This window comes from Agelaius phoeniceus, chromosome 23 (genome assembly GCF_051311805.1).
Source record: "Agelaius phoeniceus isolate bAgePho1 chromosome 23, bAgePho1.hap1, whole genome shotgun sequence".
Taxonomy (NCBI): domain Eukaryota; kingdom Metazoa; phylum Chordata; class Aves; order Passeriformes; family Icteridae; genus Agelaius; species Agelaius phoeniceus.
The window spans coordinates 4,228,155-4,253,095 of record NC_135287.1 but is presented as its reverse complement, the minus strand read 5'-3'; positions in this window follow the sequence as shown (position 1 = coordinate 4,253,095).

Genomic DNA, 24,941 nt, shown 5'->3' with positions numbered 1-24,941 from the left:
ATTTTACCTCAAAAGCTATTTTATCCCCCATGTGGGGAGAAAAAGGGGGAAGGATGCCTTAGAATAACTCCTGTGCCTTGGAAGCATTTTTAATATCCCTTTAAGTACAAGCTCCAGCATATTTCTGGCTGATATGAATTGCTCTTATATTAAAAATGTAGCAGTGGTGTTTTATGAAGGGGAAACATTTTTAATGCCAAAGTAGGGCTATTTTAAAATGAGTTGCTTTTATGAAATGGATGAGGTGGTTTTATTTAAAAAAGACCATTTGGGAGGGAAAACTGTGGCAGTATTTCTGTCTCACAGTGCAAGACAAAGCTGCATTTTTTACACTACCTCTTTTTTGAAAAGAAGGGGCTTGATTTGAATTTTTTGGGGTTTCCATGGAGTCTGTTTAGGCTCTGCCTGCAGACAAAAATCCAGTTTTTCATGAAGGTTGTGTTATTAGAAATAGTCCAAGGTGTTTCTTTGGCTCAAATACAAAGTGACCTTGTGGGAAACTGCTTTGGAGTAAAACCTGCATTTATAATTATAAATAATAATATTATTTAAAATATAAATAATAATTTATAATTTTAAATAATAATGTAATAAAAAATACAAATAAAATGCAGGTATAAATATAAAGATTATACAAATAATTATAAAAATAATTATAGTATTATATTATATTATATTATATTATATTATATTATATTATATTATATTAATTATATTATATTTATTATATTATATTATAACCTGCAGCACCCACTCTGCTCTCATCTTGCTGAACTGCTCCATAAGCCTGGATTCCCACCTTTGTTTCCTCATTAAAAGCTCTGATCCTGGATTCTCACCTCTGTTTCTTTATTAAAAGTTCTGGTTCTGGTTCATAATTCTGGCTTCTCATCTTTGTTTCCTCATTAAAAGATCTGATCCTGGATTCTCACCCCTGTTTCTTCCTTAAAAACTCTGGTTCTGGTCCATGACCCTGAATTCTCACCTCTATTTCCTCATTAAAACCTCTGGTTCTAGTGCATAATTCTGAATTCTCCCCTTTGTTTCCTCATTAAAAGCTCTTGTTCTAGTGCATAATCCTGGATTCTCACCTTTGTTTCCTCATTAAAACCTCTGATCCTGGATTCTCACCTCTGTTTCTTCATTAAAAGCTCTTGTTCTGGTCCACAATTCTGGCTTCTCTCCTTTGTTTCCTCATTAAAACCTCTGGTTCTAGTCCATGATCCTGGACTCTCCCCTTTGTTTCCTTATTAAAATCTCTTTAAAAGTTCCTGGAATTTTGTTATTTTCACTCCATGGTTCATTTCTCAGCTTGCTGCTGTGTCTACCCCACCCCTCATCTCTCACTTCGTGCTTGTGGGCAGAGGGAAAAACCTTGGGAATGCACCTTCCAAAGATCAAAAGAAAGTTAAAAGCCAGGAAAACACTTTTTCTGAGCGTGCTTGCTTGCAGGAGGTTGAGAGTGGCCGCGGATGTTGTGAAGGAGAGCAAGGCTGATCTGTGCTCACACAGATTTCTGGTTTTGAAAACAGACTGGGGGTGGCACAGGACCAAAGGCAGATTTAAACACTTTTCAGAGGTGAAATTCCTCCTTTCCTAAATTACTGTCTTGGCTCATTTCAGGGTGTGGTGTGTGTGCTGCAGAGAGGCTGCCAGAGTGCTGGTAATGCTTTGGCAGTCCTGACTGACCTCAGGTGCTGCTTCCACAGCTCTGTTATCCATCCCAGGAAATCTGTGCTCCTGGTTTGAACAGCCAGGTGTCTGCTGAGGAAGGCAGGGACCTCCTTGGAAATGGAAAATGTAAAACCCCTCCCTGTGAATTATTATAATTTTGAAATTAAGGGACTGTCACGCAAGGATATGGGAGCAGGAATAACAGTTCGTTATTAGGGAAAAAATAAAAATAAAATTAAAATACAGTAATACAAAACCCTGCCAGAGTCAGCCCATGCCCTGCCCCCTGTGTGTCAGGGGGTGGCACAGCCCCATCCCATGGGGGCTCAGCCCTCCTGCAGTGCCAGCTGTGGCTCTGCTGGAGCAGGGATCCTGCACAAGGGGGGAGTTTTCCTCTGCAGCTCCAGGGCTGCTGCAGATGGGCCTGGGCTCCCTCTGGCCATGCAGGGCAGCAGAAGCTGCTCCTCTGGCAATGCACTGGGCAAAGGCTGCTGGGCTGTCCCAAAGCTCAGATTGGATCCAGGCAGGAATGCTTGGCTCCTCCCCTGGGCGGAGCATCTCCCCATGGGATGATGGGATTGGATCAGCCCTGCAGGGACACTCCCTGGCCATGGACAGCAGAGAATTAATAATGAATGGCCCATGGACAGAAGAGAATTAATAATTAATGGCCCATTAATTATTAATGGGAGATTAATAATCTCAGAGATCTCCTGGAGGGAGGATTGGGTGTGGGAGAGATAAAGAAAAAACTGCCCCATGAACAGCAGAGAACTGCCCCAGCTCTGACAGGTGGGGACAGAATAAACACCTCTGGACATATTTTGCAGCCTAAGACATTTGTGTTCTTGAGTAGAGAGAGAAATCATGGCTCCTGTCACCCAAAGATGCATTCCATGTAGGAATCATCTCCTTGGCCTCTGGGTTGGGAATCAAGAGCTCACACAGCCCTGCAGGTCAACAGGTTGCACACTGAGTGTGCTTCAGGTTAAGTTTCTGCAATTGCTGAAAGGCAAAGGGGAAAAAACTCATTGGTGTTTGTTTTGTCTTTAATCACTCCTGCACAAAGGCAGCTCTGTGCCTCCCTGGGGTCTGCCTGGGTGGTTTTGCATATCTGAGAGATGCAGTGCTGGCTTCCCCCTTCCCTCTCCATTATTTATCTATCCCTTTGTGTCAGGGCCAGCTTAAGTTGTGCGCAGTTCTCTGGGCTGTGGTGATAATTATATTTATTCTTCTGAGATGGTTTTCCTTGGGTTTTCAAACAAGACAGGGGCCTTTGAGATCCCACTCTCCGTGGCTCTCTGATAGCTTTTGAACCATTTGTGAATCTCCAACAAATTTCCCCAGCATGTGTCAGTCTCGAAGAGAACTGGATGGGGATGTTATTTTTGTTACCCAAAGGGACTGCTAGAATCCTGTATTTCTGTAAGTTTCATAAACACCGGGGGGAGAGAAATGGGTGTTAATTCCATATTTCCATAGGCTTTGTAAATGGAGGTGGGAGAGAAAAGGGTGTCAGTCCCACTGCTGGGGGTTGAGGGTAAGGTCACCCTAACAAGAAACCAGGATCTGTGTGGGAGACATCCCAAATGTCCCAGGAACAGGAAAAGCAGCTTTGTGCCTAAACTTCCATCCATTTCCATGGGAAATTCAGGGGTTTGTGGTTCCACCACCCACAGAGTGACCTAAGTGTTAAGCCTTATATATTTAGAATTTATTTTGTCATGCTGCTCCTTCTGCTGCTTCAGCCATCTGACTGACATCTATCTCAGCATTTCATAGCTCAGTCTCTTCCCTGAGAGAGGAATGTGTGAGGGCTGCAGGCAGAATGAGGTATCCGTGCTTGGGATGGAGAAGGTGTCAGGAAAATCAATCCACAAACACCAGGGGTTGATGTCCAAAAAGGAGACAGAGCAGTCCTGGAACTTCATTCCAATCAAGGCAGAGGCCATGGGCCATTCCCCTGGGGTCTTTCCTATTTTTGAAGGACTCAGCCTCCTTTTTATCCCAATTTCCAGCCACATTTCCCTTCTCTCTTTCCCCATTTCTGAGGTACTTGAGAGGTTCAGACTTCCCAGAACACCTGATCCCAGAGATTTCCCTCTAATGTATAACCCTGCCTTTTAATTTTTAATTCTTATGGAATTTAGGGAGTTTTCCCTATTGTTTCTTTCACCTTTCAATGTCCAATTTCATCCATCTGCCGACCTACAGTTTCTTTGTAAAAGCAAATCTCTTTTTCCATTCATCAATCAGTGGGATCTTTCCCATTGTTTCTTTTCTCTCCCAGTGCTGGTTTTATCTCCACAGCTGGTTTGTAAAGACAAATCCCTCATTCCTCTCAAAGATGCCGTGTGAGGCACACACACCCCTCGTGTCTGGCATTTTGGGGAGTGCAGAACGCCCTGGTCCCGTCCCTTCCTGCAGACAGAGACGCTTTCTGGGTGCATGACTCAAGTGAACTCAATGATTTTGTCTCCCTGCCATCCTCGGGGCTGGCACAGATGACCTCATGTCTGGGAGAGCACAGGGCACCCTGTCCTCTGCTTCCTGCACGGACAAATCCGCTCCCTGCGTGTTCTGAGACCTGATTTTCAGTGCTGCTCCCTACTGAGTGTCGGGTCTGTCTGTCTGTCTGTGCCCCGACACGGGTAGGGTGGTTCTTGGGTGCCCCGCGTTTCAAAGGACGAGTCTGGACTCTTCAGCTTTTCGATCTTCAGATTGTTTATTGTTTCTTATCTACAAAATTTTCTGTCTGCCCAACAGAGGTCTGATCTGCAAGCAGTCACAGGCACTCTGCCCACCCACGGGGCGGTCATGTCTTTTTATACTAAAATCTACGTACATGATATTTACCTTTATTTTCCAATACTTTTCACCCATGTTGGCAAGTGCACCTTCACCATAAACCAATCCCCAAGTGCCAACATCACCACAGGAGATGGAGGACAAGAAGAAGAAAGAAGAAGGACGAGACACGCCCTGATCCCTCCATCTTGTCTCCATAACCCCCCTGTACCAAAAACCTTAAAGTTTATATTTCACCCTCTAAATGTGTCCCTTTTACACCCTTCACTCTAAAGTGATTCTCATGTCCTCAAACTGCTGTCACTTCTGTGGATGGATCAAAATCAAGCCACCAAACACTCCTGGCAACATTCCAGGATTTCCGAGACCCCCAAGGGTTCTCCTGGCATCTCTGGACATCGGGAACGATGTGCTGAGATCCCACACTGAGCACCCCCATTCAACCAAAAAAAAAAAGTGTGCAAAGCCTTCTATGTGCAGTTTTCAAGGGAATTTCTGCGTGAGAAAAAAAGTATAGAACAATTGCACTTAAATACTTCATTCATTTTTAAAAGAACTCTTTGTTCCTTTCCTCCCTTAAAAGCTCCTTTAGTGATTTATCTCAGCAAATTCTGAGGGCCAAAAAGGCTCCTTGGGGTGAGCTGGGAAGGGACCTGCAGCCTTCCAGCCTGGTGACACCAGGACAGCCATTGCTCCTCTCTGTCAAAAGCTCTAATTCCTAATTTAGGAGGCAATTCTAGTGCAAATTAGTGCGCCTTGCAGATAGAATTAGAGTCTGTGTGATGATTTGGAAAATACAATCAATTTACTCCAATTGTTTGTACATGTCAGATCTCTCTCCAATAATGAAGAATTTACTCCCTTCGTGCATGAATACAAACAATGAGCCATTAACCACGGAATGGGAGGCAGAAACAGCACATGGGGGTGAGGGGCTCCTCCTCAGGGAGGGTATTTCCAGGTCAGGGAGGCTGGGAACCTGCCTGACCTGGGAACAGCCTGGAAATATCCTCCTGGAAATATCCCTGGCCTGGAAATATCCTTCTGGAAATATCCCTGACCTGGAAATATCCTCCTGGAAATATCCTCCCTGGCCTGGAAATATCCTCCCTGACCTGCGAACAGCCTGGAAATATCCTCCTGGAAATATCCCTGGCCTGGAGATATCCTCCCTCCCTGTTCCTAGGTCAGGGAGGATATTTCCAGGTCAGAGAAGCTGTTCCCAGATCGGGGAGGATATTTCCAGGTCAGAGAGGATATTTCCAGGTCAGGGAGGATATTTCCAGGTCAGGGAGGATGTTCCCAGGTCAGGGAGGACATTCCCAGGTTGAAATCCCAAGCCCTGCCCTGTGGAAGGCTGCAGGTAGAGGAGGGATATTGGGTTCAGGGTGACCCCTGTGGCAGGGAGGAATGATGAGGAGGACTCCATTGATAGCACAAGGCTAATTAATTACTTTATTATACTATATTATTCTATATTACATTACACTAAACTGAATCTGCCAAGCACCCAACTCTGCACACAACTGCCCAAAATCTCATGACTGTCCCTCAACAGTCCCAACACACACACACACACACACCTCTGGCCAAGGAACCAAAACCCCATCACTGTGGGTAACAATCTCCACACTGCATTCTGCTTTGGCACAAACATGGGCACAGCAAATGAGATAAGAATTGTTTTTCCTTTCTGTGATGTTCAGAGAATGTGAAACCCAGAAATACCCTTGGGAAGAATTGTGCCTTGCTTTTCTCTTTCTGAAGAGAAATGTGGCTACAGAGGGATGTCAGGGATGACCTTCCCCTGCCCAAAATGATGTGGGAGGAGGATGGAGGATGGCCAGTCCTGCTGCTGGAGCAGGGGAAGAGAGGCCAGTGCTGGGGCCAGGGTGGCTCTGTCCTGCAAGGGACACCACGTCCTCCCCCTGTCCCCAACTGGCTGTCACAGGGTGGCTGGAGGGGCTCTGTTCCCAGGGCTTTTCCAAGTTCCTGGCCTCCCCAAAGGTTCATTCTTCTGATGAAGCTCCTGAAAAGTGCATTTATTGAGACATCCCACTGGGGACCATGCTGTGGCCATCATTACCATTGCAGGTGTGATTTCTGTGCTGCAATAATTCCCCCTCGGCCCTGGGAGGATGCCAGGCTGGGCCTACAGCTGGTTCCAAAGCTCTGGGCCATTTCTGAGTGTGTCCAGTGCCTCCCTTGCAGAGCTCCTCCAGACCATCCCCTGTCCCACATCCACCCAGAGCTCATCAGAGGCTGCCTGGGGAGCGATTGTTGCTCTAATTCTCCATTTCTGGTCTTTTCACAGCTTTTTGGGAAGCAAACAATGTGCATATTTCATGGAATTCAGCTCAATATCTGTTTCATTGTGAACACCCTGGGTGAGTTTCCAGGAGCTGCCCCAGTGAATCACTTGAGCTGACAAAGAGGGAAACTGGGGAGGAGTTTCTGAGCTCCAGGCCTTCATCAGCGTCCTGCTCCTCTCCCTCAGAAATCAGAGATCAGCTCCTCTGCCTCGGGCTGGCAAAGCCTGATTTTCTCCCAGCAGAGTTTCATGTTTGGTTTTGGAATTTGAGCAGATCCTAAGGAAAGGCCATTCCCAGGAAAAGTTCCCTTTAATCCCCAGGATGGCTGGAAAAGGCTTCTTTATCAGAGACCTCTGCTGCCTGCTGGGGCTGGAGGCCAGGATGGTTTGTGCTGTACAAATCCACCCAAAATTCCATCAGGGATCCCCAAAACTCCCAAATCCACCCAAAGATTCCCCCCAGATTTCCACCCAGGAATCCCAGAAATCCTGAAATTCCCAAAAATTCCACCCAAAATTCCATCAGGGATCTCTGAAACTCCCAAATCCACACAAAGATTTCCCCCAAATTTCCACCCAAAAATTCCCCAAATTTCTGAAATTCCACCCAAATTCCACCTAAAATTCCACCCAGGAATCCCAAAAATCCTGAAATCCCACCCAAATCCCACCCAAAATTCCACCCAAAATTCCACCCAGGAATCCCAAAAATCCTGAAATCCCACCCAAATTCCACCCAAAATTCCACCCAGGAATCCCAAAAATCCTGAAATCCCACCCAAATCCCACCCAAAATTCCACCCAAAATTCCACCTAGGGATTCCAAAAATCCCCAAATCCACCCAAAAATTCAAAAAAAATTCCACTCAGGAATCCCAAAAATCCTGAAATCCCACCCAAATCCCACCCAGAATTCCACCCAAAATTCCCAAAATTCCACCTAGGGATTCCAAAAATCCCCAAATCCACCCAAAAATTCAAAAACATTCCACCCAGGAATCCCTGAAATCCCAAATCCACCCAAAATTCCACCTGGGAATCCCAAAAATCCTGAAATCCCACCCAGAATTCCACCCAAAATTCCACCCAAATTCCACCCAAAAATCCACCCAAAACCCCACCCAGGAATCCCAAAAATCCTGAAATTCCACCCAGAATTCCACCCGAAATTCCACCCAAATTCCACACGAAATTCCACCCAAATTCCACCCAAATTCCACCCAAGAACCCCAAATTCCCCAAATCCACCCAAATTCCACCCAAGAACCCCAAAATTCCCCAAAAAATCCCCCCCAAATCCAACCCAAATTCCATCCAGGCATCCCCAAAATCCCCAAATTCCACTGAAAGTCACAGATTCTCCAGGAGGGAGGATCCTGTGGCTGTAAATTCCTGGGGCATGCAGATGTTCCAGCATATGTATCCCATCTCTGGGGCCAGCCTTAATGCTGGGGGAAACGCACAAGATGCTAAAACCTGCATTATCTGGGATTTGGGATGTTTGCTTGGCAGAACAAGGGATTAGAGAACAGAAAGCTGAAATGACCATCTGTCTGCAGAAAAAGGATCCCGTGAATTCAAATTTCCATGGTCGTTTTCCTTAATCTCCTTGGCTTCGTTTGATAGCTTCTATCAGAGCCGATGCCCTGTGCCCCAAACAGGGACAGAGTTCATTTCCCACACGTGGGAGTTCTCTCCTACTTGTCTTTCTCTAGAAACTGTCACTTTTGAGTTTTTCCTGTTGTTTGCAGCCCATGGTTTTAGTATTGGGAAAGAGGAAAGCTTTATCAATACGATTGCCTGGCAAAAGATTTGGTGTCAGAACCCAGGAAATTCCTCTGGCTGCCCTGAGGGCTCCAGCCCCTGCCCAGGGGGCTCAGAGACCTTGGCACAGAGCCCCAGACACCTTGATCCATGGAAAAACCATTACCAACCTTTATATGAAGAATTACAAGTCAAAAGAGTTTAAGTAGAATGACAGTTAGTTTGTCATGGGGTGAAAAATCGATTTTTGGGGTTTTTAGAATGGGGGTTCAGGGGGCAAGATGGAGGGATCTGAGCATGTCCAGCCTTTCTCCTGCTTCTTCTTGGCCTTCATCTTCTGCTGTGATGGTGGCACTTTGGGATTGGTTTAGAGTAGAAGCTCAGTGTCTAACACAGGTGATGGGTATTGGAAAGTTATTGTAAATATTGTACACATAGTTTTTAGTACAAAAAGATAACACAGCCCTGGGGGCAGGCAGATTGCCTCTGTCTGTCCTGCTGAATGAACCTCACCAGGGCAGGAGAAAGAATTTTATAGATAAGAAACAATAAACAACCTTGAGACTGAGAACTGAAGAGCCCTGACTCCTTCTTTGACTGCCAGGCTGGGAAAAGAGACTTTGGAACACATCTGGGGGTCACTGTGAACAGCAGAGATTCCAGGAATTTGGAGAATATGGAAACTATGAGTGAGATTGAAATGAAAGCAAGCTCTGAGATCCCTCAGTTACTGAACAACTGGAAAACAATGGTGTGGCTGGCTGAAGGTGATCCCCTTTTGATGGAACAACACCCTCTGCTTGCAGACAGGCCCAAGGGGCAGAGCAGACCCTACAGCTTGGCAGAAGGGGCCCAAAGAGGAGTTTTTAGGGTTTAAAATGTAACACAGTGTGGTAATGTAATGATTCTATAGGCTGTATGGAAATGCTGTAGGATTTGTATTTTGTACTAGATTGGTTAGTGAGAATTAGAATATTGTTCTAGATGGATAATGAGATGATTGGCTCTCACAATTAAGGGATAACTATTGTGTGAATATTAAGACAAGCTTTAGTGATGCACAGTTATGTTATTGCAGTTTAGATGGCCTCTGCTCTCCCCATGGTTCCCTTTCCCCCTGTATTGCTGCCCTCAGACAGCCTGGGCTGTCCAGGACAGGTACAAAGAAGCTGCACAGGTGTCCCTTACCTGGGGCAGGTGGGAATGGAAAAGCTTGGGGGTGCTCAGGGGGTGGGCATGGCAACACCTGAGCTCCAATGCAGTGACAAGAAAGCAGTTTGCACTGATAAATGGCACAGAAGAGCTGAGTGACAGATCTTGGGAGGGGCCAGGGCTGGCTGATGCAACCCCAGGGTATAAAAGCCTGAGCACCCATCTTGAACATGAACTGGCCATGTGCTGTGCACGAGGGGCAGCTCCCAGCGCTGCAGCTTCTCCCTTGTGTAGTCCTTTGTTGGATTTTTGTCAAGGTTTAATAAACCTCTTTAAATTTTCACAGTGAGCAGTTGTCTCTCACCATATTCAGCACAGAAGAAGATTTATTGTATTGTAATGGGAACTTCCCACCTCTCTGGGGCTCCTTTGGGGCTGCTCCAAGCTGTGGCTGGCAGCTCCACCCAGGCCCTTTGCAATAACCCACAAGTTCCACAGCCTGGCTTCAGAGATCTCTCTCTGTCCATCCTGACCATCCTTCCCCTGTCACTCCTACATTCTTAGGGTTTCCAGCACCTTCTATCCCCAAAGAATGAGAGCTGGGTTTGTATTTCTTCTCCATCTAGACCTGAAATGTTTTTTCCTCTGGGCTGGGATGACTCACGCTGTTGGACCCTATCACTGCACGAGGGTTTAGTCACCAATTCCAGCTGTTTATACACCAATTTTTGCCACGTGCTTGTGAATCTGTTGGTATTTGATGTCTCCCCATAGAGCCCCTGCTCCTGGAAATGTGAGAACCTTGAAATTTTGGGTTTAAAAAAGTTTCAAGGCCCTGTGGCTGTCGAGGAGAAATCTGGAAGTGTGTTAAAAGTGCTGCCTGTGGATTCACCGCCCAGAGAGCTTAAAGCCCCGAGTTTATTAATTTTAAATCTCATTACCTTTAAGAGCAAATTATATTTTCCTTAAAATAGCAGAGACATAACACCTGCAAAGAGGCAGCAGATCCTTGGTTCTGTGGTGGGGCTGTGCACTGGGAGATGCAGAACCTCAGAGCCTGAAGGAAATAAAGTCCTTTGCTTTGTTTTAAAACCTTGCCTTGCTCCCATTTTTTAGGATTTAGTTCTGAAGGCAGCGAGCCTTGCTGGAAGACCTTGATTTGGGGTATCTTCAGCAAGACAAAGAGGTTGCTGGGCACTAATCAGCTCTGCTGGAATGGTTTGTGGCCGTGCTGGCGTTAGCATGAGCTCCCCAGGGGCTCCCAGGTGCCTTTGGAGTGAAACACCAAATAAATTGGGGTCCTCACCCCTGTGCAGGCTGCCTTCAACCACAGAAGCTTGAGATTTCTTTCATTTTTTTCCTGTTCTCTGTGCTCTGCCTTTCCAGCTTTCCTTCTCTTTTAGCATTTCCTTGTTTACAGCAAGGTGAGTGGTATTTACAGCGCCGGGGAATTTGTCAGGAGCTGCATTCTGCTCCTCATCTGCTCCGTGCCCGTCTCACAAAGCAATTAGCAGGCAGAGCATGTGAATAACAAACGGTGCTGGAGGGGCTGCTCAGCCGGCTGTGCCCAGCAGGGCTGCTCCTGCCACAGCTGGGAGCTGGCAGTGCCAGCAGCGCTGGCCAGGGCCACTGCCAGGGCCACCAACCTGAGCGGGGGGACAGGGACAGGGAGCCACAGCTCTGGGGACACTGGGGACACTGCTGTGGGGCCCTGGGGACACTGCTGTGGGGTCATTGGGGACACTGCTGTGGGGACACTGGGGACACTGCTCTGGGGACACTGGGGACACTGCTGTGGGGGCACTGGGGACACTGCTGTGGGGGCACTGGGGACACAGCTCTGGGGACACTGGGGACACTGCTGTGGGGACACTGGGACACTGCTCTGGGGACACTGGGGACACAGCTCTGGGGTCACTGGGAATACTGCTGTGGGGACACTGGGGACACTGCTCTGGGGACACTGGGGACACAGCTCTGGGGTCATTGGGACACTGCTGTGGGGCAGGGAGTGGCAATTAGGGACAGGTATCAGCTGTAGGGCAAGGACAGGGAGCCACAGCTCTGGGATCCTTGGGGACACTGCTGTGGGGTCATTGGGACACTGCTTTGGGACAGGTATCAGCTCCAGGATGAGGACAGAGAGTCACAGCTCTGGGGTCCTTGGGACACTGCTGTGGGGCAGGTATCAGCTGTAGGAAAGGACAGAGATCCACAGCTCTGGGGTCTTTAGGACACTGCTTTGGGTCCCTTGAGACACTGCTGTGGGGCCCTTGGGGACATTGCTTTGGGGCAAGGAGTGGCAATTAGGGATAGGTATCTACTGTAGGGTGAGGACAGAGATCCACAGCTCTGGGGACACTGGGGACACTGCTGTGGGGTCCTTGGACACAGCTTTGGGGTCCTTGGGACACTGCTTTGGGACAGGTATCAGCTGTAGGAAAGGACAGGGATCCACAGCTCTGGGGTCCTGGGGGACACTGCTTTGGGGTCCCTGGGGACACTTTTTTGGGGTCCCTGGGGACACTGCTGTGGGGCAGGTATCAGCTCCAGGGTGAGGACAGGGATCCACAGCTCTGGGACACTGCTGTGGGACAGGGAGTGGCAGTTAAGGACAGGTGTCACATATTTGGCCTTTCCTTTTTCAGTGGAAGCTGATGAGCTGTGCCTCCAACTCTCAGAGGTGTCCTGAGCTGTTTTAGTCTTAGAATCAAAGAAATAAAACTTTTGTGCTCAGTTCTGCTGCCTGAGATGCAGCCTGGGCTCAGCTGGAGTGTGTGGCTGGGGGTTTAGCCAGGGGAGAGCTAAAAGAGGTGGGATAGCAGAGGAGTATTTCATAGACACTTTAAAAAGTCATCTGCAAATATAAATTAATATTTCTCTTTGTTTGCATGGGATGGTTCCCTGCCCTCAGTGCTACGCTGAATTTGGATGCTGGAATCAGCCAGGGAAGGGTGAACAGAGGGATTTGAGGCTGCTTCAAGTGCAAATGTCTGTGCAAACTCAACCTGGAGCTGCTGCTGACTTTCCCATTATTCATTTATTGGGTGCCTTGCTCTGAGGCTGAAATTGGTACCTCCAAAACTCAGCCTGGCCCTAAATGAGGAGAGGAGAGGAGAGGAGAGGAGAGGAGAGGAGAGGAGAGGAGAGGAGAGGAGAGGAGAGGAGAGGAGAGGAGAGGAGAGGAGAGGAGAGGAGAGGAGAGGAGAGGAGAGGAGAGGAGAGGAGAGGAGAGGAGAGGAGAGGAGAGGAGAGGAGAGGAGAGGAGAGGAGAGGAGAGGAGAGGAGAGGAGAGGAGAGGAGAGGAGAGGAGAGGAGAGGAGAGGAGAGGAGAGGAGAGGAGAGGAGAGGAGAGGAGAGGAGAGGAGAGGAGAGGAGAGGAGAGGAGAGGAGAGGAGAGGAGAGGAGAGGAGAGGAGAGGCTCCATCCTCTATCCCAGGCTTTTGGACACTTCCCAGTCTTTTCCTTCCCTCCCAGGATTGCTGTGCTGCCCTTCAAGCCAGCACTTTGCCTGAAAAGCAGGCCCACATCACCCAGCCTGGCCTCCAGCTGCCTTCCCATGAAATAATAACGAGAGCATTTAGGAAATGAAGCCCTGAGTGTCGCCCGAGGGCAGGCAGGCCCTGCTCAGGGAGAGTGGAGAGGGTTTGTTCAGAGCTGGGAAGCAGCACAGGATGGAGCTGAGTGCAGGGGACAGCCCTGAGCCTGATGCCTCCTGACGGGCCCTGGCTGCTCCCTCCATCCCCTTGTGCCCCAGGGAACCCATCCCACCTGGGGCCAGGCTGTGGAGGTGAGGGATGGGCCTGGAACAGCTCTGAGTGTGTGTGTGTGTGTGTGTGTGTGGATGCAGAGCCTGCCCTCAGGAAGGATTCCAGGAGTGGCCGTGGCCTCAAAGCCCCCTGTGCTTGAGCCAGATTTGGTTCTGGTTGATCCAGGTGTGGTTCTGGTTGATGCAGGTGTGGTTCTGGACACCTCACTGCCTCAGGCCCCAGAGATGGGAACAAAAGGGAGTTGGGGGCAGCAAACTTGGGGTCAATGACTTCATCAGCTGCAGCTGGAATTGGCAGATTCACCCCCAAAATGCAAATGGACCAAACTTATAAAAGTGTGAAACCTGTGACCCATTGTCCATTTTTGGGTGGGTTTTTTCTGCCCTAAATGTACCTGAAGGCCCTTCAATAAATAGAACTGCTTTTTATTCCCTTAATTTTGCCTGGCCTCTGTTTTTAGGCTGCCCAAAAGGCATCAGTGCCATCAGTGAGAATGGAATGAGGTTGCTGTCCCTGCTCCAGGCTTTGGGGGTTCCTTCCTGCAAGGACTTGGGCAGTCCCTCCCTGCAGTGGGCTCTGCTCTCAGAGGAACCCTGACATTCTCTCCCTTTTTTGTCCCTCTCTTTCTAGACAGGAATGAGTAGCTGGGAGACTGGGAAAGAAAGAGGAAAGGGTTGTCAATAATCAGGGAAGAAAGAGGAAAGGATTGTCAATGATCAGAAATTCAGGCAGTTACAGAATGGTTTTGGTTGGAAGGCCATGGGCAGGGATAGCTTCCACTGTTCCAGGCTTCTCAAAGCCCTGTCCAGCCTGGCCTGGAACGCTTCCAGGGATGGGGCAGCCACAACAGCTTAACAAATGTTCCATTTCTGTTTATGAAAAGGCCCTTTGGTGAGCTGGTGGCCATTTAAACAGCTCCCTAATCCAGTGCAGGCTCTCAGAAAGGCCAGCAGTGGTTGGCAGCACCTGAGATGGATGAGATGGCTCCTCTGCTTTCACCAGGAGCAATTTATTTACAGGGTGAGGCTGTCAGCCCTGCATGAGCGCTGCCAAAGCTGCCAGGAGGAGCTTTTGTTGGGTTTCTATTCCCAGCTTCAGCCAAAGCAGCCCTGCCTGGGCCATGGCTTTGTTCTGAGGAGAATGAGGTGGTCCAAGGCAGCTCCTGCTCTCTCTTGGTGCTTCCATGTCTGGCATGGTGCTGTGTGGGACGGCTTGGAGCAGAAATGAGAAGTGCAAAGGTGGTGGGATGGAACCCAGGACATTGCTCTGGCTGCCCTGGAGGGCTCCAGACCCTGGCAGGGGCTCAGAGACCTTGGTACAGAGTCATAGACACCTGTGCCTTGGATTGTAACCCATGGGAACAATTCCCAACTTTGTGTGAGCCACAAGAGTCTGAGTGGAATGACAGTGAATTTATCACGGGGTGAAAATGTAGAATTTTGGGGTTTTTAGAATGGGAGTTCAGGGGGCAGGATGGAGGGATTTGGGTGGAAATTCCTCTGGCTGCCCTGGAGGGCTCCAGACCCTGGCAGGGGGCTCAGAGACCTTGGCATGGAGTTAAAACCACCTGGGCCTTGGATTGTAACCCATGGAAACAATTCCCAACTTTGTGTGAAGAGTTACAAGCCACAGGGGTTTGAATAGAATGATAGTGAATTTGTCACAGGGTGAAAAAGGAGAATTTTGGGGATTTAAAGTGGGGGTTCAAGAAGCAACATGGAGGAATTTGGGTGTGTTCTGCCTTTCTCCTTCTCCTTCTTGTCCTTCATCTTCTGCTGTGATGGTGGCACTTTGGGATTGGTTTAGAGTAGAAGCTCACCGTCTAACACAGGTGATTGGGAAGTTATGGTAAATAAAGTAGAGGCAGTTTTTAGTATAAAAAGCCAACACCACCCCAAGGGCAGGGACTGTGCCACAACCCCAACTGCTGGACAGATCTCAGCAGGTCAGAGAGAGAATGGAACAGATAAGAGCAAATAAACAACCTTGAAAAGCAGAGCTGAGGAATCCCAACTTCTTCTTCAAGCACGGGGCTGGGAAAAAAAGAGACTTTTTAATACCTCAGGAGCCATTCCAACAGCTCAGAACCCGAGAGTGGTGTTGCTTGTACCTCCATGGAGAATCAAAGCCTGATTTTTCTCTTTAGCTGGGAATTAGCTGGGGGAGTGACTCACTCTGCTAATGCTGCCTGCAGAATTATCCTGGCCACAGCAGCCTGGGCTCCTCACTCACTCTGCTCCACTTGCTCTTGGCCAAATTTAAGGTTTGCGATTCGGTTGCTTTTGCTGCGCTGCTTGCTAAGCTGCTGAGGGGATCAGCAAGAGAGGTGGGAGGAACTGTTGGGAAAAATCAGGGATTTCAGGGCATTGCCAGAATTCCAGAGCTCAGCCTGGCCTGGCTTGTGGCCTCCAGGAGAGATCAAACTCCATGAGCTTTGGATCTGCTGTCTGTGGCAGATTAATGTTTCTGTTCCTCTGGAGCCCACGGCTCAGAAACAATGACCTGGCGAGAGGCACATCCAAACAGTCCACGGAAAGGTCATGATAACAATTACAGGGGTGCAATAAATGCAATTAAGAATTCACAGCAGCTGATTCCTCGCTAAGGGTGGAGAGATCCCATTTTGGAGAGGAGCAGAGGCCAGGCAGCAGAAGGGTGAGGAGCATTTTTGATGTGGCAGGGAATGAATTCCCTGCCTCGAGCAGGGTGAGTGTCCCTCTGATCCCTGCTCAGGGCTGGGCAGGAGCAGGGATCAGCACAGATTATGGAGAATCCTCCTTATACACCTGCCCTGAGGGCTGGCAGGTGGAAATCTGCAGGATTTGGTGCTGTGGAGGGGCAGAGACGTTCACCAAAGCCCAGTGATGGTGAAAGTCCTTGAGGACAGGGAGCAGCAGCAGGATGGGGGAGGCTCCTCTGCAAGGAGGGGAAGGTGCTCACCCTCTGTGGCTTCAGCAGCTCATTCCTGGGCAGGAAGGAGAATGGGAGCATTCCTGGGCTGAATTAATCAGGATGGGAGCATTCTGGGGTGAAAGGAGCAGGATGGGAGCACTCCTGGGCTGAATTAATCAGGATGGGAGCATTCTGGGGTGAAAGGAGCAGGATGGGAGCATTCCTGAGGTGAAAGGAGCAGGATGGGAGCATTCCTGGGCAGAAAGGAGAATGGGAACATTCTGGGCAGAAAGGAGCAGGATGGGAGCATTCCTGGGATGAAAGGAGAATGGGAACATTCTGGGCACAAAGGATTAGGATGGGAGCACTCCTGGGCTGAATGGAGTGGGAATGGGAGCATTCTGGGGTGAAAGGGGCAGGATTGGAGCATTCTGGGGTGAATGGAACAGGATGGGAGCGTTCCTGGGCTGAAGGGAGCAGGGTGGGAGCAATCTTGGGCTGAAAGAAGCAAGATGGGAGCTTTCCTGGGCAAAAAGAAGCAGGATGGGAGCATTCCGGGGTGAAAGGAGCAGGATGGGAGCATTCCTGGGCTGGATAGAGCATTGCTGGGCAGAAAGGAGCAGGATGGGAGCATTTTGGTCGGAATGGAGTGGGAATGGGAGCATTCCTGGGCTGAAGGGAGCAGGATGGAGCATTCCTGGGCAGAAGGGAGTGGGAATGGGAGCATTCCTGGGCTGGATGTGGCATTCCTGGGCAGAAAGGAGCAGGATGGAGCATTCCTGGGCAGAAAGGAGCAGGATGGGAGCATTCCTGGGCAGAATGGAGTGGGAATGGGAACATTCCTGGGCTGGATGTGGCATTCCTGGGCAGAAAGGAGCAGGATGGAGCATTCCTGGGCAGAAAGGAGCAGGATGGAGCATTCCTCACTCCACAGGCTCTCTCTGCCTCGCTGCAGGCCTGTTCCTGCAGCTCTGCCAAAGGGTTTGTAGCTGCATCCTCTGCTGTGCAAAGGCAACGTTTGGCTGCCAAGGTGATGGTGTAACTGAGATTGAAGGCCTGTGTGTGTGCAAAACCCTGCAGGGTTTGAAATGGGAGTAGGAACAGTCGTCCTCAATCTGCTCTTTTTGTGCTGTCGGATGAATCTCAGGGGGAAATTCGAAAAGAAAACACATTTCCCGTGCCAAAGGTAAATGCTGGGACATTTCTGGGGGCAGTGGTGGTGTTTGCAGGGCAGGATTGGTCCCCCAGTGCTGGATGAGGGGGTTTGGGCACAGCCCATCACCTCCATCAATGCCAGGGCTGAGGAAGCAGCTGGGATTTATGTGCCTGGCTTTGGATCCACAGCAGAGCTGGAAAAGGGACCCCAGTGCCTGGGATCTCAATCTTCTGCTGGAAAAAGGATCTCAGTGCTTGGGATCTCAATCTTCTGATGGGAAAAGAACCCCAGTGCTTGGGATCTCAATCCTCTGATGGAAAAAGGACCCCAGTGCCTGGGGGGTTCTTAATCTTCTGCCCATCTCAGCACCCCAGGGGAATGGAGCCTTTCTCCAGTCCTCTGCTGGTGCTGCCCAGGGCTGGGAGGCTCAGCTTGGAGTGGGGATAGTCAAGGAGAGCTGTCAGTGCTGCCTGGGGCTGGCTCCTGGTGCTGCTGCTCTGGGGTGCTCTGGGATGATGTGGGAACTGCTCTGGGATATGGGAGCTGCTCTGGGATGCTCTGGGATGATGTGGGATGATCTGAGATGTGGGAGCTGCTCTGGGATGATGTGGGTTGCTGTGGGATGTGGGAGCTGCTCTGGAATGCTGGTCTGGGATGTGGGAGCTGCTCTGGGATGCTCTGGGAGCTGCTCTGGGGTGTGGGAGCTGCTTTGGGATGTGGGAGCTGCTCTGGGATGTGGGAGCTGCTCTGGGATGCTGTGGGAACTGCTCTGGGATGCTCTGGGATGCTCTGAGATGCTCTGGGGTGCTCTGGGATGCTCTGAGATGCTGTGGGAGCTGCTCTGGGATGCTCTGGGATGCTCTGGGATGCTCTGGGGTGCTCTGGGATGTGGGAGCTGCTCTGGGATGTGGGAGCTGCTCTGGGATGCTCTGGGAGCTGCTCTGGGATGCTCTGGGATGCTCTGGGGTGCTCTGGGATGCTCTGGGATGCTCTGGGGTGCTCTGGGATGCTCTGGGATGCTCTGGGGTGCTCTGGGATGTGTGAGCTGCTCTGGGATGCTCTGGGGTGCTCTGGGATGCTCTGGGAGCTGCTCTGGGATGTGGGAGCTGCTCTGGGATGCTCCGGGATGCTCTGGGATGCTGTGGGAGTTGCTCTGAGATGTGGGAGCTGCTCTGGGGTGCTCTGGGATGTGTGAGCTGCAGGGATGGAGTCGCTCCCTGCTGTTAACCCCTGGCTGCCCTGTTTGCCCCTCTCCAGGAGCACCCTGCAGGCTCCCTCTCTGTGGTGGGCTGTTTGTTTGGCAGCAGTTCCACCTTTGTTCCTGAGCCTGGAGCAGGGCTGGGCAGAGGCAGTATAATTAAAGTTTGTTCAGACAAAGCTCGGTGACGAGATGCAGTGTTGCTGAATCCACAAGGGGCACAATTAACTGATAAGAGTAAACTAATTGTTATTCATATTAAATTAGGGCACAGGTGATTTGGAAAATCTATAGACACTCCCATATGCTTTGCAGTTTTGCATTGCAGATTATGGTTTTATAAGGCCCTTCTGGGATTCGGATTAGAGAGGCAAAGTGAGGAGCTGTATCTAAACTGAGCACACTCCTTCCTGATTAACTACATGATAAAAACATAAATGTGACCATCAGAGGATTTGTCACTGTTTGCATACTAATTTTTCTTTTCCAGGCATGAACACAACAGGTTTTTTTTAATACATCCCAGTGATTTTGTTTAGTGGCAGCTTGGTAAAGCCAGACAGGGTGACGTGATTGCTGTGTTGTCACATAAGGGTTTGGAGCTGGAGGTTGAGAGGAATGAGGGATTTGTGTTTCCAAACCAGCTGTGGGGCTGCTGGGAGACAAAACCAGATAAATGAAACAATGGGAAGGATTCCACTGATTGATGAATGGAAAAAGAGATTTGCCTTTACAAATAAACTGTAGGTTTGCTGATCAATGAAATTGGACATTGAAAGGTGAAAGGAACAATGGGGAAGAAAAACCCCTAAATTCCATAAGAATTAGGAATTAAAAGGCAGGGTTATACATGAGAGGGGAATCTCTGGGATCAGGTGTTCTGGGAAGTCTGAACCTCTCAAATGCCTCAACCAAGGGGGAAAGGGAGAAGGGAAATGTGGCTGGAAATTGGGATAAAAAGGAGGCTGAGTCCTCCAAAAATTGCAGAGACCCCAGGGGATGCCCTATGGCCTCTGCCTTGATTGGAATAAAGTCCCAGGGCTGCTCTGTCTCCTTTTTGGACATCAACCCCTGGTGTTTGTGGGTGAATTTTCCTAACAAGGTTAACAGCAGGGAATGGCAGGGACATGCCTGCCTCAGGAGCTGGTTCACGCTCTCTGTGGATATTTGCAGATCTGTGCTCACCCTGCCAGGATGAGGTGAGGCTGCAGAGAGGTGCAGTCTCTCCACACAGCCTGGGAAAGCCAGGCTGGAGCTTTTGGAGCAGTTCTGTATCAGGCTCCGTTGGTTTAAAACATCTCTGAAATGAATATTTATAAATGGGACACGAAGAAAGAATCTAAATTGCTTGTGTGATCTTGGGACGTGAGATATTATGATTATTTATGCGCTTCTATGTCTTGCTTTATCAGTTCATTGTGTTGCAATCCCAGAGTGTCACAAGCTGCTCTTGAAGAAGGTTCTCTCTCAGTTAGAGGCAAAACTGCCTGGAGAAGCAGTGGTGGGAAATGTGGGGACAGCAGGGCAGGAAATGGGGCAGAGGATGAGCCCACAGCCCAGCTGGGGTGTTGAGGGAAAGAGAGATGCAGGCTTGGACGGGCTGCTGACCCCTGAAAACAAAGAGTCTGTGACTTTTATCATCCTGAGGTCCCCATTTGGAGTTGTCTCAGCACACCCACTGTTGGGGAAGATGAAACAGGAGAGCCTTATAAAAATGATTGTCTGGGAAAAGATTTGGAGAATATGGAACTATAAGTGAGATTGAAATGAAAGCAAGCTTTCCTTGTTACTCAGTTACTGAACAACTGGAAAACAATGGTGTGGCTGCTGAAGGTGATCCCCTTTTGATGGAACAACACCCTCTGCTTGCAGACAGGCCCAAGGGGCAGAGCAGACCCTACAGCTTGGCAGAAGGGGCCCAAAGAGGAGTTTGTAGGGTTTAAAATGTAACACAGGATGGTAATGTAATGATTCTCTTACAGGCTGTATGGAAATGCTGTAGGATTTGTATCTTGTACTGGATTGGTCAGTGAGAATCAGAATATTCAACACAGAAGAAGATTTATGGTGTTATAACGGGAACCTCGCTCTCTTACCCCATTTACTCTCATGCCCTTCTACTCTCTTACACTTTTGCTCCCTTATCTTTTTACTCTCTCACCCTCTCACCCTCTCTCCCCTCTCTCCTCTCAGGCCTGCTCTGAGCTGTGCCTGGCAGCTCCCAGCAGGGCCCTGCACCCAGGCCCTTTGCAATAAACCCCAAGTTCCAGCCCTGGCTGCAGAGATCTCTCATCTCCGTCCGTCCCGACTGTGCTACCCTGTGACCGTGCTCACAGGGGTCCCAGGATGAGGGAAGAGATGAGGATCTGACTCCATGTTTCAGAAGGAGCCAGTTGGTCAAGAGCCAAAAAACAATTTATTAGAAAAATAAAAGAACAAAGAAACTAATGGCTTTTGTGGGGTGCTTTACCAGAGGCAAGAACCTCTTTCACCTGGCTCGGGTTTTCTCTGTAAAGAGTTTTGTTATTTTGCCTTTTATTAAAACTTTTCTGTTTCCAACGCTACCACAAAAGCCATCCTGCTGATTTTATGCCATCTAAGGTGGCTGAGCTATCTTGGGTGTGATACAGATCTCCAAGAGCTTATGAGACCTGGCTTGAGAAGACCATAAATCCCTCTGTCCATGGGGAGCCCCAGGCACAGCTCTCATCCCCTGGGCTCTGAGCTCTGCAGGCTCAGAGTCTCAGCAGGGCAGGGAACAGGGGGTTTGTGTTGGGCTGAGGTGCCTTCACTGGAGGAAATCCTGGTGGGAAATGCCAGGCTGGGGCTGGATTGCAGGGGAGAGCACCACCTGCTGATCCAGCACCACGGCTCCTCTGCTCTTCTCTGCCTCTCACCTGCTCCTGAACGTGCTGTGCGCTGCTGTGAAGCATCCTGAGAGCTGCACCCACAGATCAGGGAACAGAAACCTCCTCCATCCACTTCCAGAGCTTTGCAGGGGTGGCCAGCTCCTCCCTGATGCTGGGGAAGAAAGTGGGGAATGTCTGTGTGCCTGTCCTGAGCCTGCTGGCCTGTGGCCCTTGGTGAGCAACAGGGTTAGGGTTATGAGGACAGCCAGCACAGCAGGTGCTTGTTGAAGGGTGTTCTTGCCCAGGGTGCAAATGACAACCAAAGCAGGAGCAAGGATCTGTCCCAGAGAGTGGGAGGGACTGGGAAGGTTGAAGGGAGCACCATAAACACTGGGCTGGGGGGTTTGGTGGGATGGAGGGTGAACACAATTTGTTAGTTTGGTTTCTGGGTGTGAGCAGCTACAAACACTGTGGGAAGAAGGGCAGTGGTGTTAGTTTGGCAAAGTGGCCAGAATTTGGCATTCTTTTCCTCCCACAACCTCTGGGTTGTCATGCAGGTGAGAGGGACCATCAAGTGACACAGAGACCCACAGAGAGGCATTGCTCCATCCCTCTGGATGAAAATTACAGCATGAGGCACCCAGAGCTGCTCCTGGTGATCAGAGCAGCAGAACAACCATGCAAAGACACTGCCCTGGCATTTCTTACAAAGACACTGCCCTGGCATTTCCCAAGGCTGTCCCTTTGAACCAAGGGCAGGGCTGGGTCTGAGGAGCTCAGGGCTGGGTCTAAGGAGCTCAGGGCTGGGTTTCAGCATCTGGCCCATGCCACTGCTCTCCCTGTTTCTGCAGGCAGTCCTGTCTCCAGTCCTGCACAAGGTGACGATGGCCTGGGGAAACTCCCTGAGGGGAGGAAGAGGAGGCAGTGCTGCTGGGGTGTGAAGCTGTGGCTGGGGCAGCAGCAGAGGCTGACAGCCAGGTGAGGTGCAGTCAGGGATCTCTCCAGCTGCTCCCAGCCCCGTGTCTGTGTGTGCCCTGCTGAAGCACACTGTCCTGGATTGCCAAGCACATTGTGTCCTGTTTGCTGTGTGCATGGCAGCTGGCTTCTGCTCAGTGGGCAGTTTGCCTTATCTCTTCCACACCCACTCCTCCCTCTGGGAGACACCTGCTGATAACAGCTATGGAATGTCCCTGCATGGCTGATAAGAACTACAGCATCCCATTGGGAGATGTGAGCCCGGGGGGAGGAGCCAAGCATTCCTGCCTAGATATAATCTGGAGATTCTGGGACACCAGCCAAGCATTCCTGCCTGGATATAATCTGGAGATTCTGGAACACCAGCCAAGCATTCCTGCCTGGATAGAATCTGGAGATTCTGGAACACCAGCCAAGCATTCCTGCCTGGATAGAATCTGGAGATTCTGGAACACCAGCCAAGCATTCCTACCTGGATATAATCTGGAGGTTCTGGAACACCAGCCAAGCATTCCTACCTGGATATAATCTGAGATTCTGGAACACCAGCTCAGCTTCTGCACTGGATTCCCCAGAGGAGCAGCAGCTGCCTCTTGCCCTGGATCTCCAGAGGCAGAGACTGCACCTTTCTCCAGGATCCCTGCTCCAGCAGAACCAGCCCTGACACTGCAGGAGGGCTGAGCCACAATTCCAATGGTTCTGCTGCCAGCACCCTGACCCACAGGGTGTCAGGCTGGGTTCTGACTCTGGCAGTGTTTTAGTTTACTGCATTGTTTATTTATCTTTTTTTTTCCCTATTAAAGAACTGTTATTCCTGATCCCATTTTTTTGCCTTAGAGCCCCCCCTTAATTTCAAATTTATGAAATTCAGAGAGAGGGGGTTTACATTTTCCATTTTAGGGGAGGCTCCTGCCTTCCTTAGCAGACACCTGTGTGTTCAAACTAAGACACATACCCTGCTATTTACTGAGGACTGGCCCTGGTGCTGTTCCCTCGCCCCTCACAGCCCTGGCTGATGAGCTGGTTGTTCACTGGAGAGAGGCACCACTCCTGTCCATGCCTGGCTCCGAGCACAGACACTCCCAGCACTGCCAGATGGCAAACACAGGGCGAGGAGAGCAGGGAGCTGCAGCTCTGCTTCCTCACAGGAAAAAAGCCTGGAGGGAGCGAGCCTGCCCTGGCCCTGCTGCTGCCTGGCTGTGGAGTTGGGAAGGGCAAGACAGAGCAGGGTCAAGGACTGAGCCCTGAGCCCCAGGGTGGCTGGGGCAGTGCAGGGTGTGGGGCTAGGAGTGTCTCCTTTAGGTTTGCACGTGCCTCCAGCCCTGTGGAAACAAACCTTACATAAACGTAGCCAGAAGCACAGCATTAATATTTAAAAAAATGACATTTAAGGTATTGGATGTGCGCTGTGCTCTCCAGCAGTGTCTCTGTGTTTGCGTGTGCGCACTCACGCTCCGGGCTTTGTTTTCCTTTTATAGTGGATTGTTGTGTGTATGTGTTTTACTCGGGGTGTTCTGTGCTATAATAAGAAGGGAGAGGGAGCAGGGAAATGCTGCTCTGTTTATACACACTGCTGTCAACAGCAATGCTGCCTCTTCCAGACTCACATCCTCCCTGAAGCTCCTGGATCCAGCCAAAGATTTCCCCCTTGATCCCAGGATCCTGCAGGACTGCCTGAGCCTCTCCTCCCATTCCCTCTCCTGGAATTTGGCCCAGGGGAGCGTGGCACAGCCCCGTGCAGTGTGCAGACAAGTGGATATGTGCAGGTTCAAAGGGACAACCTTGGGAAATGTCAGGGCAGTGTTTTTGCATGGTTGTTCTGCTGCTCTGATCACCAGGAGCAGCTCTGGGTGCGTCACGCTGGGGTTTTTGTCCACAGGGATGGAGCAATGCCTCTCTGTGTCCCTCCTGAGCTTCCTTGATACTTTTCCCAATGTTTTCCACCTTTGTGAATCTTCTGAGGCTCTGGTGCGGGACTCAGCCTGAAATGTTACTGCTCACCCATAATTTTATAAATCTCAGGTGTAGCACATCTCCTTCCCCTCCCCCCTGAATTTTGATGTGTTTAGGTTTTGTGGCAGGAGCATTTTTATGCCTCTTCTCATTTTTTTCCCCTGAAATATTCACTGAATTTGCCCTTTTCTCATTCTGATATGGGCCTCAAGGGACAGATCGCTCCTATCCATCTCCAGCATGCCATAACAGCCTGGGACACGCTGGAAAAGCACTGGGTCTGAATCCACCCTTTTGATATAAGTGGACATTATGCATTTTTAATAGACATGGAGCTCAGTGAAACCCTTAGTACTAGCTGAGCTGGCACAAAATTCCCAGGCAAGGAGTCTTTGGAGCTGATCTCTCCCTAGGTACCTTGCAGAAAATGAGACCAAGG